Genomic DNA, 15,240 nt, shown 5'->3' on the forward strand with positions numbered 1-15,240 from the left:
TTTTGTGTGGCATATCTGTGAGTTTGCATGTTGTACCTGTGGCTGAGTAGGTCTGGAAAAAAATGCAACTGAGATTTTTGAACAAGTGTCGCAGTGAGATTTGCAATACACTGTTTAGAGTGCACATTATTAACAGCTGCAGGAGCAGAAGGGCCTGGATCTGTGTTTGTCCAGTGTATCTGAGCAAAATGTATCTTCTCAAGGAACTTCATTTGTTGTCTGCCACATTCATCCAGTACATACATAAAAACAAACGGCATTGATGCCATTAACCACTGGTTGGAACTTTCTGCCAGATGGAAGCAGTGTGTACAGGTGCAGTGTGTACATGTGCAGTGTGTACAGGTGCAGTGTGTACATGTGCAGTGTGTACATGTGCAGTGTGTACAGGTGCAGTGTGTACAGGTGCAGTGTGCACTGGTGCAGTGTGTACAGGTGCAGTGTGTACAGGTGCAGTGTGTACTGGTGCAGTGTGTACAGGTGCAGTGTGTACAGGTGCAGTGTGTACAGGTGCAGTGTGTACTGGTGCAGTGTGTACAGGTGCAGTGTGTACTGGTGCAGTGTGTACAGGTGCAGTGTGTACTGGTGCAGTGTGTACTGGTGCAGTGTGCACAGGTGCAGTGTGTACAGGTGCAGTGTGTACTGGTGCAGTGTGCACAGGTGCAGTGTGTACAGGTGCAGTGTGTACAGGTGCAGTGTGTACTGGTGCAGTGTGTACTGGTGCAGTGTGTACTGGTAAAGTGTGTACAGGTGCAGTGTGTACAGGTGCAGTGTGTACTGGTGCAGTGTGTACTGGTGCAGTGTGTACTGGTGCAGTGTGTACAGATGCAGTGTGTACAGGTGCAGTGTGTACAGGTACAGTGTTTACTGGTGCAGTGTGTACTGGTGCAATAAGTGGAATATTGTGGCATTCCAGTGATTTTTCCAGTCACCCTGATGATCTTATTTAAGGACTGTCACTCAGAGCCAAACCATGACAGAATGCTGAATAGTACAAAGCTGCGCTGACCAGACTGTGTGAAGTGAAGGATGGAGTTACTGGATTTAAGGTGAGTTAAGAATAACTTTTGACCACTGCAACCTGTTTTTTGTTTTTTTGTTTGTTTGTTTTTTGTTTTGTTTTTTTGTATGAATGTGGTATTTGAGAAGGTGGCAGCTGCACCTGTTTTTTCTCCCTTGGGGCCCCTTGGGCTGGAAGAAGTATCTTACCATGACCAGTTATGGAGTGACTGAATAGTGCATGAAGCTGTGTTATGGGACATGTGCAGATGTGTTTCTTGGATGATGACTTTGTTAATGGTCTGGTTGAGGCTCTAAGATTGATTTTGTCTTGACTCCCCTCGTACCTTTCATTCAATCTATTTCATTTTTAGTCAACAAATATATCTACTTTCATTCATAGTTTTAATTGAGGAAAAATATTAATATCTGTAGTGGGACTAGACAAATTTAGCTCAAATGCAAAAAAATGGGTATAGGACCTCAGGTACCCTCAGGTACCCTCAGGTCTCCAGACATGGCTGTGTTGAGTTTGCTCTGATTAAAGCCATTGTTTGTGGATTGCTGTCACTGCTCCTCCTCTGTCTATTCTTAACCCTATAATGAACACAATCACCTCACACCAACTACTGGCTGTGTCCAGTGATTATTTCAGGGACCTGTCTGATCTCTGTAAAAGACAGATTCAATATCAGACAACACAATGGCCCCTTTGCAGATGGCGTCACAACTTTAGACAAACAAACATGGGACATGACATTTATTTCTCCATTCTCCATATATATATATATATATATATATATATATATATATATATATATATATATATATATATATATATATATATATATATATATATATATATATATATATATATATATACACACACACTCACCTAAAGGATTATTAGGAACACCTGTTCAATTTCTCCTTAATGCAATTATCTAATCAACCAATCACATGGCAGTTGCTTCAATACATTTAGGGGTGTGGTCCTGGTCAAGACAATCTCCTGAACTCAAAACTGAATGTCAGAATGGGAAAGAAAGGTGATTTAAGCAATTTTGAGCGTGGCATGGTTGTTGGTGCCAGACGGGCCGGTCTGAGTATTTTACAATCTGCTCAGTTAGTGGGATTTTCACGCACAACCATTTCTAGGGTTTACAAAGAAGGTGTGAAAAGGGAAAAACATCCAGTATGCAGCAGTCCTGTGGGCGAAAATGCCTTGTTGATGCTAGAGGTCAGAGGAGAATGGGCCAAGTGATTCAAGCTGATAGAAGAGCAACGTTGACTGAAATAAACACTCGTTACAACCGAGGATGCAGCAAAGCATTTGTGAAGCCACAACACGCACAACCTTGCGGCAGATGGGCTACAACAGCAGAAGACCCCACCGGGTACCACTCATCTCCACTACAAATAGGAAAAAGAGGCTACAATTTGCACGAGCTCACCAAAATTGGACAGTTGAAGACTGGAAAAATGTTGCCTGGTCTGATGAGTCTCGATTTCTGTTGAGACATTCAAATGGTAGAGTCAGAATTTGGCGTAAACAGAATGTGAACATGGATCCATCATGCCTTGTTACCACTGTGCAGGCTGCTGGTGGTGGTGTAATGGTGTGGGGGGGGGGGGATGTAATGGTGTGTGGGGGGATGTTTTCTTGGCACACTTTAGGTCCCTTAGTGCCAATTGGCCATCGTTTAAATGCCACGGGCTACCTGAACATTGTTTCTGACCATGATGGCTACTTCCAGCAGGATAATGCACCAGGTCATAAAGCTCGAATCATTTCAAATTGGTTTCTTGAACATGACAATGAGTTCACTGTACTACAATGGCCCCCACAGTCACCAGATCTCAACCCGATAGAGCATCTTTGGGATGTGGTGGAACGGGAGCTTTGTGCCCTGGATGTGCATCCCACAAATCTCCATCAACTGCAAGATGCTCCTATCAATATGGGCCAACATTTCTAAAGAATGAATCAGCACCTTGTTGTATCAATGCCACGTAGAATTAAGGCAGTTCTGAAGGCGAAAGGGGGTCAAACACCGTATTAGTATGGTGTTCCTAATAATCCTTCAGGTGAGTGTAGTTTCCTCATCAAAAACATACCTGGTGTTGTGTTTTGTTTCATTCACAGGTTTAACACACAAATCCAGCATATTTTTCCAGCAGAGGTGGAGTAAGAGTGTTGACGGATAACCTTCTCCACGCTCTGAGGCACCGGCCTGGACAGGGTCCTGGGCCAGTGAGAGAAAAGAGGAATGAGAGAAGCATTCCTGCTGCGCCAACCAGAGACAGAGCCAATGTGTCAGCACCACCAGCAGCACCACAACTACCACAACCACCTCCCCCAGCGAAGGACTCGCCACCAGCAGCACAACCATCTCCCCCAGCAAAGGATTCAGCAGGACCACCATCTCCCCAAGAGAACAAATCAGCAGCACCACCACCTTCAAAAGTGAAGAATGCATCTGCAGCGTCACTTCCCCCTGGGCCCTCGTCACAGGACTTGAACCTGTCTGTGACAGCCCCAGCAGAGTGTTTCAGTCCCAGCAGCCCCATCACCTCCCCTGCCCACAGACCAGCCCTGGGCCCCCTTTGCTACATCTACTCCCTCTAGGGACTCCTCACTCTCCTTTTCCTCCTCACCTTCACCTATGGCCCTTCCCGACCATCTAGAAAGTCTCATCAGATCAGGAATTAAGATGGCTCCCCTCACACCTAATATAGAGCGATCAAGAGTTCTGGCATCAACTATACAGAACTCCTCCCCATACCCACCTATCCCCCCTCGTCTTTCACCCAAACTCCCTCCTGCTACATCTCCTCGGTCCTCACCTGGTCCCTCTCCCAAACTCCCCCAGCTCGAATCAACTCCACACAACTTCAAATTTGAATCTGAAACACGACTAAACAAAAAGGATGGAAGTGTGTGTGCATTTTTTAGAGATAATTTAGTTACTCACAGATTGTGATTTGGGGTGTTTTCATCTTTTGAGTATGTTTCCTTTAAAATGGAGCTAAAACAATCCCCCTCCCTAGTATATTTAGTTATATACAAACCTCCCCAGCACTGTCTGAGTTTTAGTGATGATTTTACTGAGATGCTTTCCGTCGTATGCACAGACTTTGATGGTTTAGTCATTACAGGTGATTTTAACCCTTTCATGCATAGTGGTCACTACAGTGGACAGCTATTTGGTTGTTGTTTTCTCCTATATAAGTGAGTCTGAATATCACAGTTGCACATCAGTCACTACAGTGGAGGCTTATGTGTCATACAATACACTGCCACCCACTGGTGAACTTTTGCAAGAGTAAAAAAAAATCTCTAAAACAAGATGGCCGACAGAAGAGCAGATGTGCCTTGCAGGGGAGGAATTTCTGTCAATTCCTTCTATTCTAGGAGACCCTTGCAGGTAAAAAAAAAAAAAAAAAAATGAGGACATCAAGCAACAACTAAGGAACAATATAATAGTTAAAATATCCAAGTTTTGATTTTGTGATTTGAGGAAATTGTGATTGATCATGTGTCCACTTGGACATCATGCATCGCTAGCTATAGTATATTTAGACTACAATTCATAGTATTGCTGTGACTGATGTTTTTCTTTTTCTTTTTTTAAATTCACCATTTGCAGTAATGTTTTGGCTGAAAATCAATTTAATGTATATTATAGCAATAATTTGTGGATAGTAGTTCTAGCATGAGAGTAATTATCTTTGTCCTTGTGTTTTTGTAGAGGTCAGGTGGAGATCATGCTACCAAAACCTACAGGATAGTCCAGCAAATGCCATTTGACTCAAATGAAGATGATGTTAGTGGCAGTGATGATGAATGGCTACCAGACAAAAGAGAATTGGCAGTGGCAGCACTAGTGAGAGTGAAGTTGAGGATGTGGAAGGAGCAGAGGATGCTGAGGAAGTTCAGGCTGAGGAGGAAGCTGAGAGTGCTCTGGATGTCCTACCTGACAGACCTCAAGAACACAAAAAAGCAGCCATGTCTGGAAAACCAAAGATAATGAGTTTGAGGGAGACTTGGCTCCTTTTTAGGAGAGTGGGAGGTGAATATTGAGGGAACAGAACCAATAGATTTCTTCATGCATCTATTTCCTGAGGAGCTGATAGATGAAATAGTGCTCAGATCAAACCTCTGTGCCTTGCAAAAAGGCAAAGAAAACCTTTCTAGGGATCAGTTTGGTCATGTCATACCTCAGATACCCAAGATCAAGAATGTACTGGTCATCAGAGGAAGGGTTGCGTCTTGATTTGATTGCAAATGCCATGCTAGTGAACTGGTTTTTAGCAGATTCTGAGATACATTCACTTTGTTCATTACTTCTCACAGGAGCAGGGAAATAGTGATAAGCTATTCAAAATCAGGCCAGTGTTGGATAAAGTAAAAAGAACTTTCTGTTCAGCTGTGGATCCCTAAGAATTCTGTTCACCAATTGATGATCAGATCATTCCATTCAAGGGATGTTTATCTCTGAAGCAGTACATCCCAAAGAAACCCAAACCCTGGGGTTTGAAAGTGTGGGTTAGAGCAGGGAGCTCTGGATACATGCACAGATTTGAAGTGTATCAGGATTTGGCTGGGCGTGGTGTGGCCAGTGGGTTGAGAATGGCGGCAGATGTTGTCATGCGCCTATGTGATGACATACAGCAAAAGAATCACAAGGTGTTTTTTGACAATTTCTTTTGCACCATTCCACTTATTCAGGCTCAAATATATGAACACAATGTTAGGGAGCATACAACAAAATATTTTATAGAGTTTTCAGTATTTCTTGTTTAATATTTGTTTTCTCAAACACATATTTTATTCATTGTTCAAATGTGTGTTGTCCAGCCTAATGGACATGTAACTCCTTGAAGAATGCATGTTTGAAAAAAAATAAGATGAATATTTTTTTTTTCATGCCTAAAGAGTCATAAAAAGACAGGGTTAATGTACATGTGGATAATGTGTTTGACAGAAACGCTAAAGAGCTCAGTTCTGTCCTTGAAACCTTTGGTCTGACTCAGTATGTCAGCGAGCCCACCCACAACAGAGGACACACTCTGGACCTGCTCATTACAAAAGGAGTAAATATTTCAAATGTCAGTGTGGTGGTCTGATCATTCTGTGTCTTTTTTGCCCTGTCTGTCACACACATAGTTAATATGTCACTTCAATCTGGAACATTCCCAAGCGCTTTGAAAACTTCAGTTATCAAGCCTCTCCTAAAGAACAGCAGTCTTGATGCCACAATTTTGAACAATTACCAACCAATCTCAAATCTGCTGTTTTTAGGCAAAGTCCTTGAAAAAGTTGTTTACCAACAGCTTATTAACTTCCTCGAAATGAACAACTCCTTTGATGTCTTCCAATCAGGTTTTAGACCCCACCACAGACTGAGACTGCTCTTATCAAGGTGACAAATGACATCCGCCTGAACACTGATGCAGGCAAAGTCTCAGTCTTGATCCTGTTAGATCTGAGTGTTTCCTTTGACACTGTGGATCATGAGATTCTCTTACAGAGATTAGAGGACTGGGCGGGCATCTCTGGTACGGCACTAAACTGGTTCAAGTCCTATTTAGAATAAAGGGAGTACTTTGTTGAAATATCTCAGATACCCAGTGAGACATAGATCTGAGTGTCATCTGCAGAGTTGTGGTAGGACACATTATTGCTGTGTATTAACTGTCCTAATGGCAGCATGTAGAGATTGAAGTCTCACTGGCAGCAGGTGAATATGAACCAGTGGATTCACTCTGCCACTGCATCCAACAGATAAGTGGGTGGATGCAAAACAACTTTGTCCAGCTAAACTCAGACAAGACTGAAGTCATAATCTTTGACCCACAGAAACATAGAGAAAGTGTCAGCAGTCACCTCCAGTCTCTCTCTCTAAAACCTTTAAATCAGGCTAGAAATCTAGGGGTAATAATGGAGTCAGACTTGAACTTTAACAGCCACATCAAATCAGTAACATCTGCAGCTTTTTACCACCTAAAAAAAAAAAAAATTGCAAAAATCAAAGGTGAACTGTCAAAGCCAGACTTAGAGACTTATTTATGCATTTGTCTCCAGTAGGTTAGACTACTGTAACGTCCTGCTCACTGGCCTCTCCAAACGAGCCTTAACACAGCTGCAGTACATCCAGAACACTGCTGCTCGGGTCCTGACCAGAACCAGGAAGTACAAGCACATGTGTCCTGTGGCTCAGGTCTCTGGCTCCTGTAGCTCAAAGAAGAGACTTTAAAGCAGCTCTGCTTGTGTATAAGTCTCTCCATGGCCTAGGTCCAAAGTACATCTCCAACACGTTAGTGCCATATGAACCATCTCACACTCTGAGGACTTCAGGGACCGGCCTCCTGCTGGTGCCCAGAGTCAGGACTAAACATGGGGAATCAGCGTTTCAGTTTTATGCAGCTAAAACCTGGAACAGTCTCATGAAGATGTGAGACAGGCCTCTACTTTGACAATGTTTAAATCCAGGCTCAAAACAGTTCTGTTTATCTGTGCATACGACTGAAAGGTTTTTATTCTGCACTCTTCTCTTTTAATGGTAATTTTATAATGATTATTTGTGATTATTTATGTTTTGATTTGTGTGATTTTAATGTCCTTCTTATTCTGTAAAGCACTTTGAATTACCTTGTGTATGAATTGTGCTATACAAATAAACTTGCCTTGCCTTTTTCAGTTTTTCTCTCAAATTTTTTTTTTTTTTTTTTGCTGACATCCTACACTTTGCCTGGACACTGCAGCTAAAAACTATAAGTATTATTTTTATTATTATTATATTCCCCACTGAAACTAATGGACAGAAAATAAAAATTTAAAAATCAACATAGCTGACATTTACAGTTGACTGACTGCAGTGGATGTTCCTCTGAGGGGACATGGACAGAGTGACTTTTATAAAATAAATAAAAGATATTTTATGAAATATAGAAATACATTTGATCAGGTTTAAACTAAATGATTTCGGTTTATTTGTCATGACTTTGATATTCTGCACACACTCACACAGTTATATTTATTTATTTATGCTCCTGTCACATTTTGTCTTAATTTTTGCATTTGAGTAAATCTGCTCATGATTTTGAAAAATAACATGTCTGTTTTGGACAGATAGATGATGATGATAGAATGTGATGTGGAGTTCCGGAGTGACGTCTCTATGGCGATATGACGTGTCTCTATGGTGATATGGTGTCTTTATGATGTCACTGGAGTACTTGGACAGTGTATTGAGGAAAGGTCATTTGTTTCTGAACTCTGCAGAGGAGAGGTGCACTTTACGTGTGAGAGAGTGAACTCAACAAACAAGGCTCTAAAACAGTTTTTTTTTTTTCATTTACAGTGACTCAGGTGAGGTACTAGCTACATTTCTCTGCATTTTGACTAAGAAAAGGACCTCTGCAGTAGTTTAAGTGTTTGTGGCAGAGGCAGGTGTGATGTAAAGTTACTTAATAAGTTTCAAACACTACAATACATTTCCATAAACACACTTTCACCTCACTGTGGGTGTGTTTTTGAGGGGAAAACTCATTTACCTGAGTCAGCTACTGCTATCATCACCAAGATGAGCTCAAACCCTGGGTTCCTGACAGGTTGCCCCAGCGGTGTTGAAGCACGGGTCAAATGCAGTGGTGGATGAATTTTGTGAAAAAGTACTGTATTTTATTACTTGTACTTTGTTACCTTCCACCACGGGTCAAATGCAGAGTACAGATTTTCCTATAGGGACAAATGTTAGTTATGTGTAAAACAGTATTTCAGTGTCAGACGTCACCACTCTTAAGTACTCAAATACAGTCCTTTTCACTGTTCAAACTTTTCTAGTAGTAGTAGTGTATAGTATGCAGTTAAGTAGTAGTAGTAGTAGTTAGGCCTACATGTTCATTACATGTTCTGTTGAATTGTCAATGCATTAACATGAAATAACACAACCTTTATCTGGACTTAACTCATGTGTGATGTGTTTCACTTCCACAGACACACAGAATGGAGCCTGTCCTGAGCCTGGATGATATTAGGAGGTCAATCCCACGACACTATGAGGCGATCCAAACTGTGAGCAGCGGCGGCTTTGGTCAAGTGGTCAAGTGTCGAAAGAGAGACACTGAGGAGTTTGTAGCGGTCAAACTTCCTTTTTACAAGCAGGACACGGAGAAGGAGGTAAGACCCAATTGTGACACTATTTAAAGTGCATATGACAGGTTTTTATGTATTTCTAATTATTACACGGAGGAATTTAGGAAACAACATTAGAACATAGATGAGAAAATAGTTTTGGCCCTTTTTGCTGGGTAGCACTTATGTAATTACCTCTATGTTTGCCATATCTGCTGCCCATGTCCAACCAGGAAGCCAAATTATAAACTTCCCTAAAGTAAAAAAAATAAAAATCTGTCACTTTAATGGAATGATACACATTTTGTATTGGTGCTTAAATATGTAAACATGTTGTTTTCATTCTTGTCTGTTCAGGTCTCTATACTGCATCTTATGATGGATGAAGGGATGGACAAAAAAAACATTGTGAAGTTTTATGAGGAGTTTGACACACCTTTGGGAAAAGGACAGGTCTTCGAAATGTTGGACATGAATCTGATGGACTTTTATGACACCCAACATCTACGATTGCCCCTGTCCGACGTCCGCAGCATCGTGAAACAGGTACCAGAGCGAAGGAACGCAACACTCACAATGTGCTTTAAAGAGCCCAGATCACACTATTGTCTCTGTTATAAACAGCATTCTGACATGGCTTAAAGCTCACAAGAGTAACTTTTGCATAGTATAGGACCTTTAAATGACTTGACTGGTTTCCATAGTGATTTTCTCCTGTAATACTCTGCCAGTTCAAAGTTTGTACTGACGAACCTTCTTGTACATTGTAATGGCGTTTGTTAAGCCTATAGGGAAAAGTCATGAAAAATCTACTTGTGAAACCAGGAGTTGAACAGTCCCTGTAGAGATTTATATAAGATATATGAAGAATTATAAACAAAGAAATAAATTAGATGGAATCCCACAAACTAACTATTGTTTTGTGTTGTGACGTTGTACAGGTGGCCACAGCTTTGGACGTGCTGAAGACCTACGCCATAATCCACGCAGATCTTAAACTGGAGAACGTCATGGTCTGTGATCGCGCCCAGAGGCCCATCCAGGTCAAACTCATCGACTTTGGCATGGCCCTTTACGCATCCGAGGCCGAACAGGGCCTCATCTTCCACCATGTGTGCTACAGGTGAGCTATGGGACTCCTGTTTAAGGGAGACACTACAAGCAGCTCCAATGTTTTATTATTCACATGAATCTAATTACTCCCATCGATTTATGTGGAACATTGGAACTTCAAAGTCAGTTTTATCAAAATGCATTGTCTCACTTAGGGACATAAAGATCACTGTTTAAGTAGAGCCAACATACACCAAACTTTACAGTCTTGTACTTGACAAAATGTTGACAGATTGAACAGAAGGATTTGTTGATATTTAATTCTAAGCCTGATTCGTTCATGTTTTAACTTCAAAATGTGGCAAAATTAGAATTTTTACATACTTTTTCAGTCAGAAAATCCAACCTGTAAATATTTTTTGTATCTTTGTCAACAAAGTGCAGCAAGAATTTTAAACCTGGCTCTATCCATTTTGCCTTATTTATAATTGAACTACAGAAGAAGTTTCCAAATGGTAGTTGTCCTGCAGTGTCTCGTCCTAATGTCTAATTATCTATCAGTCCATGTTATGTTCATGTCTTTCTTCCTCCATTAGGGCTCCTGAGGTCATTCTGGGATGTCTTTTCGATGAGGCTGTGGATGTGTGGTGCCTGGGGACCATGATGGCCACTTTACTGTTTGGGTTCCAGTTGTTCCCTGACACCTGTGAATATGATGTAGTAAGTCACTAGAGCCAAATGTAGATGTACAGGTGGGACATATTAACAAAAATTTATATCTTGATTTTTTTTTTCTTTCTTTGCATTATTTCGATAACAATAACAAAATAGAACAATTCAGACAATATTTTAACAATAGATCAGGACGGTGCTAAAATGTGCCTCTAAATGTCTTGGTTGAGCTATTTAATATTTTATAAAGATGTGAGTCTGGTCACAGGTGAATCTCCCATTGATTGGTGGTGGATTAGCCAATCAGGGGATAAAGGCCATTTTAAATACTTTTAGTTATAAATGATATATATATTCTCATTTTGCATATTTCCAAAACAACAGTTATGATCTGACTTATTTTTGGATATATCTCCCACCTCTATGTCGACAGTAAATCATGTTATATTAATGTTTACAATCCTAACATGTCTTTCTCTTATAAAGATGAGAGTCATTATCAAACTCCTCGGTGCACCATCCGGAGTCTACCTCGATCGCGGGATGTTCACAAACGATTTCTTCATTGAAGAAGGACGTTCCTGGAAATTTATGGTAACTAACATTTGTTCTTGTTAGACCCAAAAATAGAATCACATCATCACATGTAAAACAATATATTTGGACATCACTTAACTTTCAAAATCTTTTTAGACTAATGAGGAAATGTTTGGATTCGAGCGGGAGGAGTACGTCACAGCAGAGTTTGGTTCTCTTCATGAGATTGTGAAGGTATGTAATAAAATGCACCCTGCAAATGGAACCTGTAAATGTCAATACTAATCTACTGATGACTTGTTTCTAGACACAGTATAAGTTGTCTGACATGGAGGAGTTAGACGCACCGACAGTCCTGCTCCGTCAGATGCTGGAACCTGATGCAGCCGTACGAATTACTCCGGCCGAAATCCTCCAACATCCATTTATCTGTGGCCAAAGGTAAGTTCATAAAGTCAACTGAAACACCTTCAAATAAGTACACCTTAACAACACAGGCAAAGCAAGTTTATTTGTACAGCACAAAGCAACGTCATCCAGAGTGTTTTACAGAAGACTTTGGTGAGCAGGCTTTGGTAGTTTAATAAGAGAAGAATCAAGTAACCAAGTAAACCACAGAAGTCTATTTACTCATATATGGGGCTGTTAAAATGTGTCTTTAAACTAATTTATTCAATCTGCAAGTAAACTACTGAAATATAATGTGATTAAATCTGTTTTTTCTATAGTGGGGAAAGTGTGGTGAGGAGGACGTCTCCCGAGGTCATCATGGTCAGACCAGCTCGACCTGAAAACACATATACTCTGGAGCAAGACGAGCAGCAGAGTGACAGGTGAGGCTTTGGTCTCTTATTCATTTGTGGCACAGTGGCAGAGTGGTTAGCACTCAAGCCTCACAGTAAGAAGGTTCAACACGTAGGGCTTTCTGAGTAGAGTTCCATGTTTTTTGCTGTGTCTTGGTGGGTTGCCTCCGTGCAATCCGGCTTCACCACAAAACATGTACAAGATCTGGAGATAGGGCCACTGCTCCTGACAGGCTGCTACAGCGACCATTAAGTCTGGGTCAAATTTTCCTCTGTGGCAGATGAAATGTGTCTTAACCTTCAATGCAAAGTTCATGTTGGTGTTAGGACAGTGACAAGCCAGTTATGATCATGTTAAAACCTGTTCTGTACATTAAGTTCATGTCTAACATAATTTATGTTGTCCACAGTGTTATAAGTGGGAGTGTAGACATACCATTCTTTGACTCGGAGGACGTCGAATCAGGGAGTGTAACCTCAGAAGAGAGTGAAATGACACCTGAACCCAGAGTCATGAAGGGGTCATCGGAAAATGCTGCTCTTCAGGAGGTGGGCAACCAGCGAAGGAAGAGATGGAAAAACAAAGTGTCTCCGCTCTGCACAGGACCACCCACATCAAGTAAGACTCTCTTAGCTTTAGCATCACTGACTATGTTCACATGCACATCTGATCGTTATCTGATTTATGGAGGTATCAGATTACAGAAATGTTACAGAAAGAGGAAATGTAAAAAAAAAAATTAAGAGTTATTTCAAAATTACCTGTACTTTCAAATTACTCTAAAAAAAATATTGATTAACTACCACATATCATCAGTTTTTGATAATCACATTTATCTTGGCCATATAAACAAAAACAAAAAATCTGATCTAAATATTGGCTTTTCTGATTTTACTGGCCATTTAATGTACCTACAGTTTACATTTCATGAATCTAATTACTCAGATAATGATGAGTTGTGCATGTAAACAAAGCCTCTGACAGCATGATGGGTTTGCTCATATATGTTTCTGTTTTAGGTCGTCCTGCCTGGCCAGAGAAGAAGAGCCGTTTACAAAAGATCTTCGCCTGGTTTAAACGGCTCAACTGCTTCTCCAGTAGGACAGAGGAGTAAGCTGTGCACTCCTCTGTTCAACCTTTTTCTCTTTTTTTAAATTGGCTTTAAAATTTGGAAACAAAAACGGTGAACAAAAACATGAGAGGGGGGTTTGAAGAACAAGGTGGCCATCAAAACTGACTGTAGTTTGCACTGGTACAATGCAGGATACAGTCTGTAGGTGGTCACTTTGTTGAATCCCCCTTGTGGTCAATACAAAAATAAAATAGAGGGTTGGATAAAAACAACAGCAAAGGAAAAACTGTAGAAACCAACCCCAAAGCAAAGTGCACCCTGATCATTATCCCCAGTTAAAAGAGACATGTCCCAAACACAAGTGGGACTGTGTCTATTGTTTGGCTGGAGCTGATGCCGCCTGTCCGTCCAGGGAGTGGATCCCTCCTTCTGCGGCTCTCCCTGAGGTTTCTCTCTGAGTTTTTCCTCACCCTGAAGGAGGGTCTAAGGACAGGGGACAGGGGACACTGTAAATGACCACGATAGAATGATTTGGGCTTGGTGACGACTTAATTCGAATCTCAATTATTGGCACTTGTGCTAAGAGATTTCTCCAATTAGTAGTTACCATCCATCCATCCATCCATTTTCTTCCGCTTATCCGGGGCCGGGTCACGGGGGCAGCAGTCTAAGCAGGGACTCCCAGACTTCCCTCACCCCGGACACGTCCTCCAGCTCCTCCGGTGGGACCCCAAGGCGTTCCCAGGCCAGCCGAGAGACATAGTCCCTCCAGCGTGTCCTGGGTCTTCCCCGGGGCCTCCTCCCGGTGGGACATGCCCAGAACACCTCCCTAGGGAGGTGTCCAGGAGGCATCCTGAGCAGATGCCCGAGCCGGCTCAGCTCCTTCTTTACCACAACGGACCGATACAGCGACCGCATCACTGCAGACGCTGCACCGATCCGCCTGTCAATCTCCCGCTCCATCCTTCCCTCACCCGTGAACAAGACCCCGAGATACTTGAACTCCTCCACTTGGGGCAGAGACTCACCACCCACCCGGAGAGAGCAAACCACCTTTTTCCGGTCGAGAACCATGGCCTCAGATTTGGAGGAGCTGATTCTCATCCCAGCCGCTTCACACTCGGCTGCAAACCGCCCCAGTGCCTGCTGCAGGTCCTGGCTCGAAGAAGCCATCAGGACAACATCATCTGCAAACAGCAGAGATGAAATCCTGTGGTTCCCAAACCAGACCCCCTCCGGCCCCTGGCTGCGCCTAGAAATTCTGTCCATAAATATAATGAACAGAACCGGTGACAAAGGGCAGCCCTGGCGGAGTCCAACATGCACCGGGAACAGGTCTGACTTACTGCCGGCAATGCGAACACAGCTCCTGCTCCGGTCATACAGGGACCCGACAGCCCTTAGCAAAGAGCCCCGGACCCCATACTCCCAGAGCACCCCCCAAAGGACACCACAAGGGACACGGTCGAATGCCTTCTCCAGATCCACAAAACACATGTGGACTGGTTGGGCAAACTCCCATGAACCCTCGAGGACCCGATGGAGAGTATAGAGCTGGTCCAGTGTTCCACGACCAGGAGGAAAACCACACTGCTCCTCCTGAATCCGAGGTTCGACTATCGGTCGGATTCTCCTCTCCTTTAATAAAAATAATTTTCTCAAAAATGTATGTGTTGTTGTTAATGTAGCTTCTTTGTATGTGACTCTTGGTTGCTATGCCGACAAGTTGATGTGATGTTTTATTGGTCAGTCACTGGTCTGTTTTGGAGACTGGCTCTGGTGAGTTGAGACTGCTGCTGTTTTGCTCTTGTTTTGCGTGAGTTATGGCCTACAGTCGCCCTTGTGTTCAGAAAACAAAGATTAAACTACAGGAGGACACTATCTTCACTCCCCTGTGCCATTAAAACCCCGAGATATGACGGAAAAGCTGACTGGGAAGCATTTGAAATGTTGGCCCAGGCTG

The sequence above is a fragment of the Periophthalmus magnuspinnatus genome, chromosome 6 (genome assembly GCF_009829125.3).
Source record: "Periophthalmus magnuspinnatus isolate fPerMag1 chromosome 6, fPerMag1.2.pri, whole genome shotgun sequence".
Classification (NCBI taxonomy): Eukaryota; Metazoa; Chordata; class Actinopteri; order Gobiiformes; family Gobiidae; genus Periophthalmus; species Periophthalmus magnuspinnatus.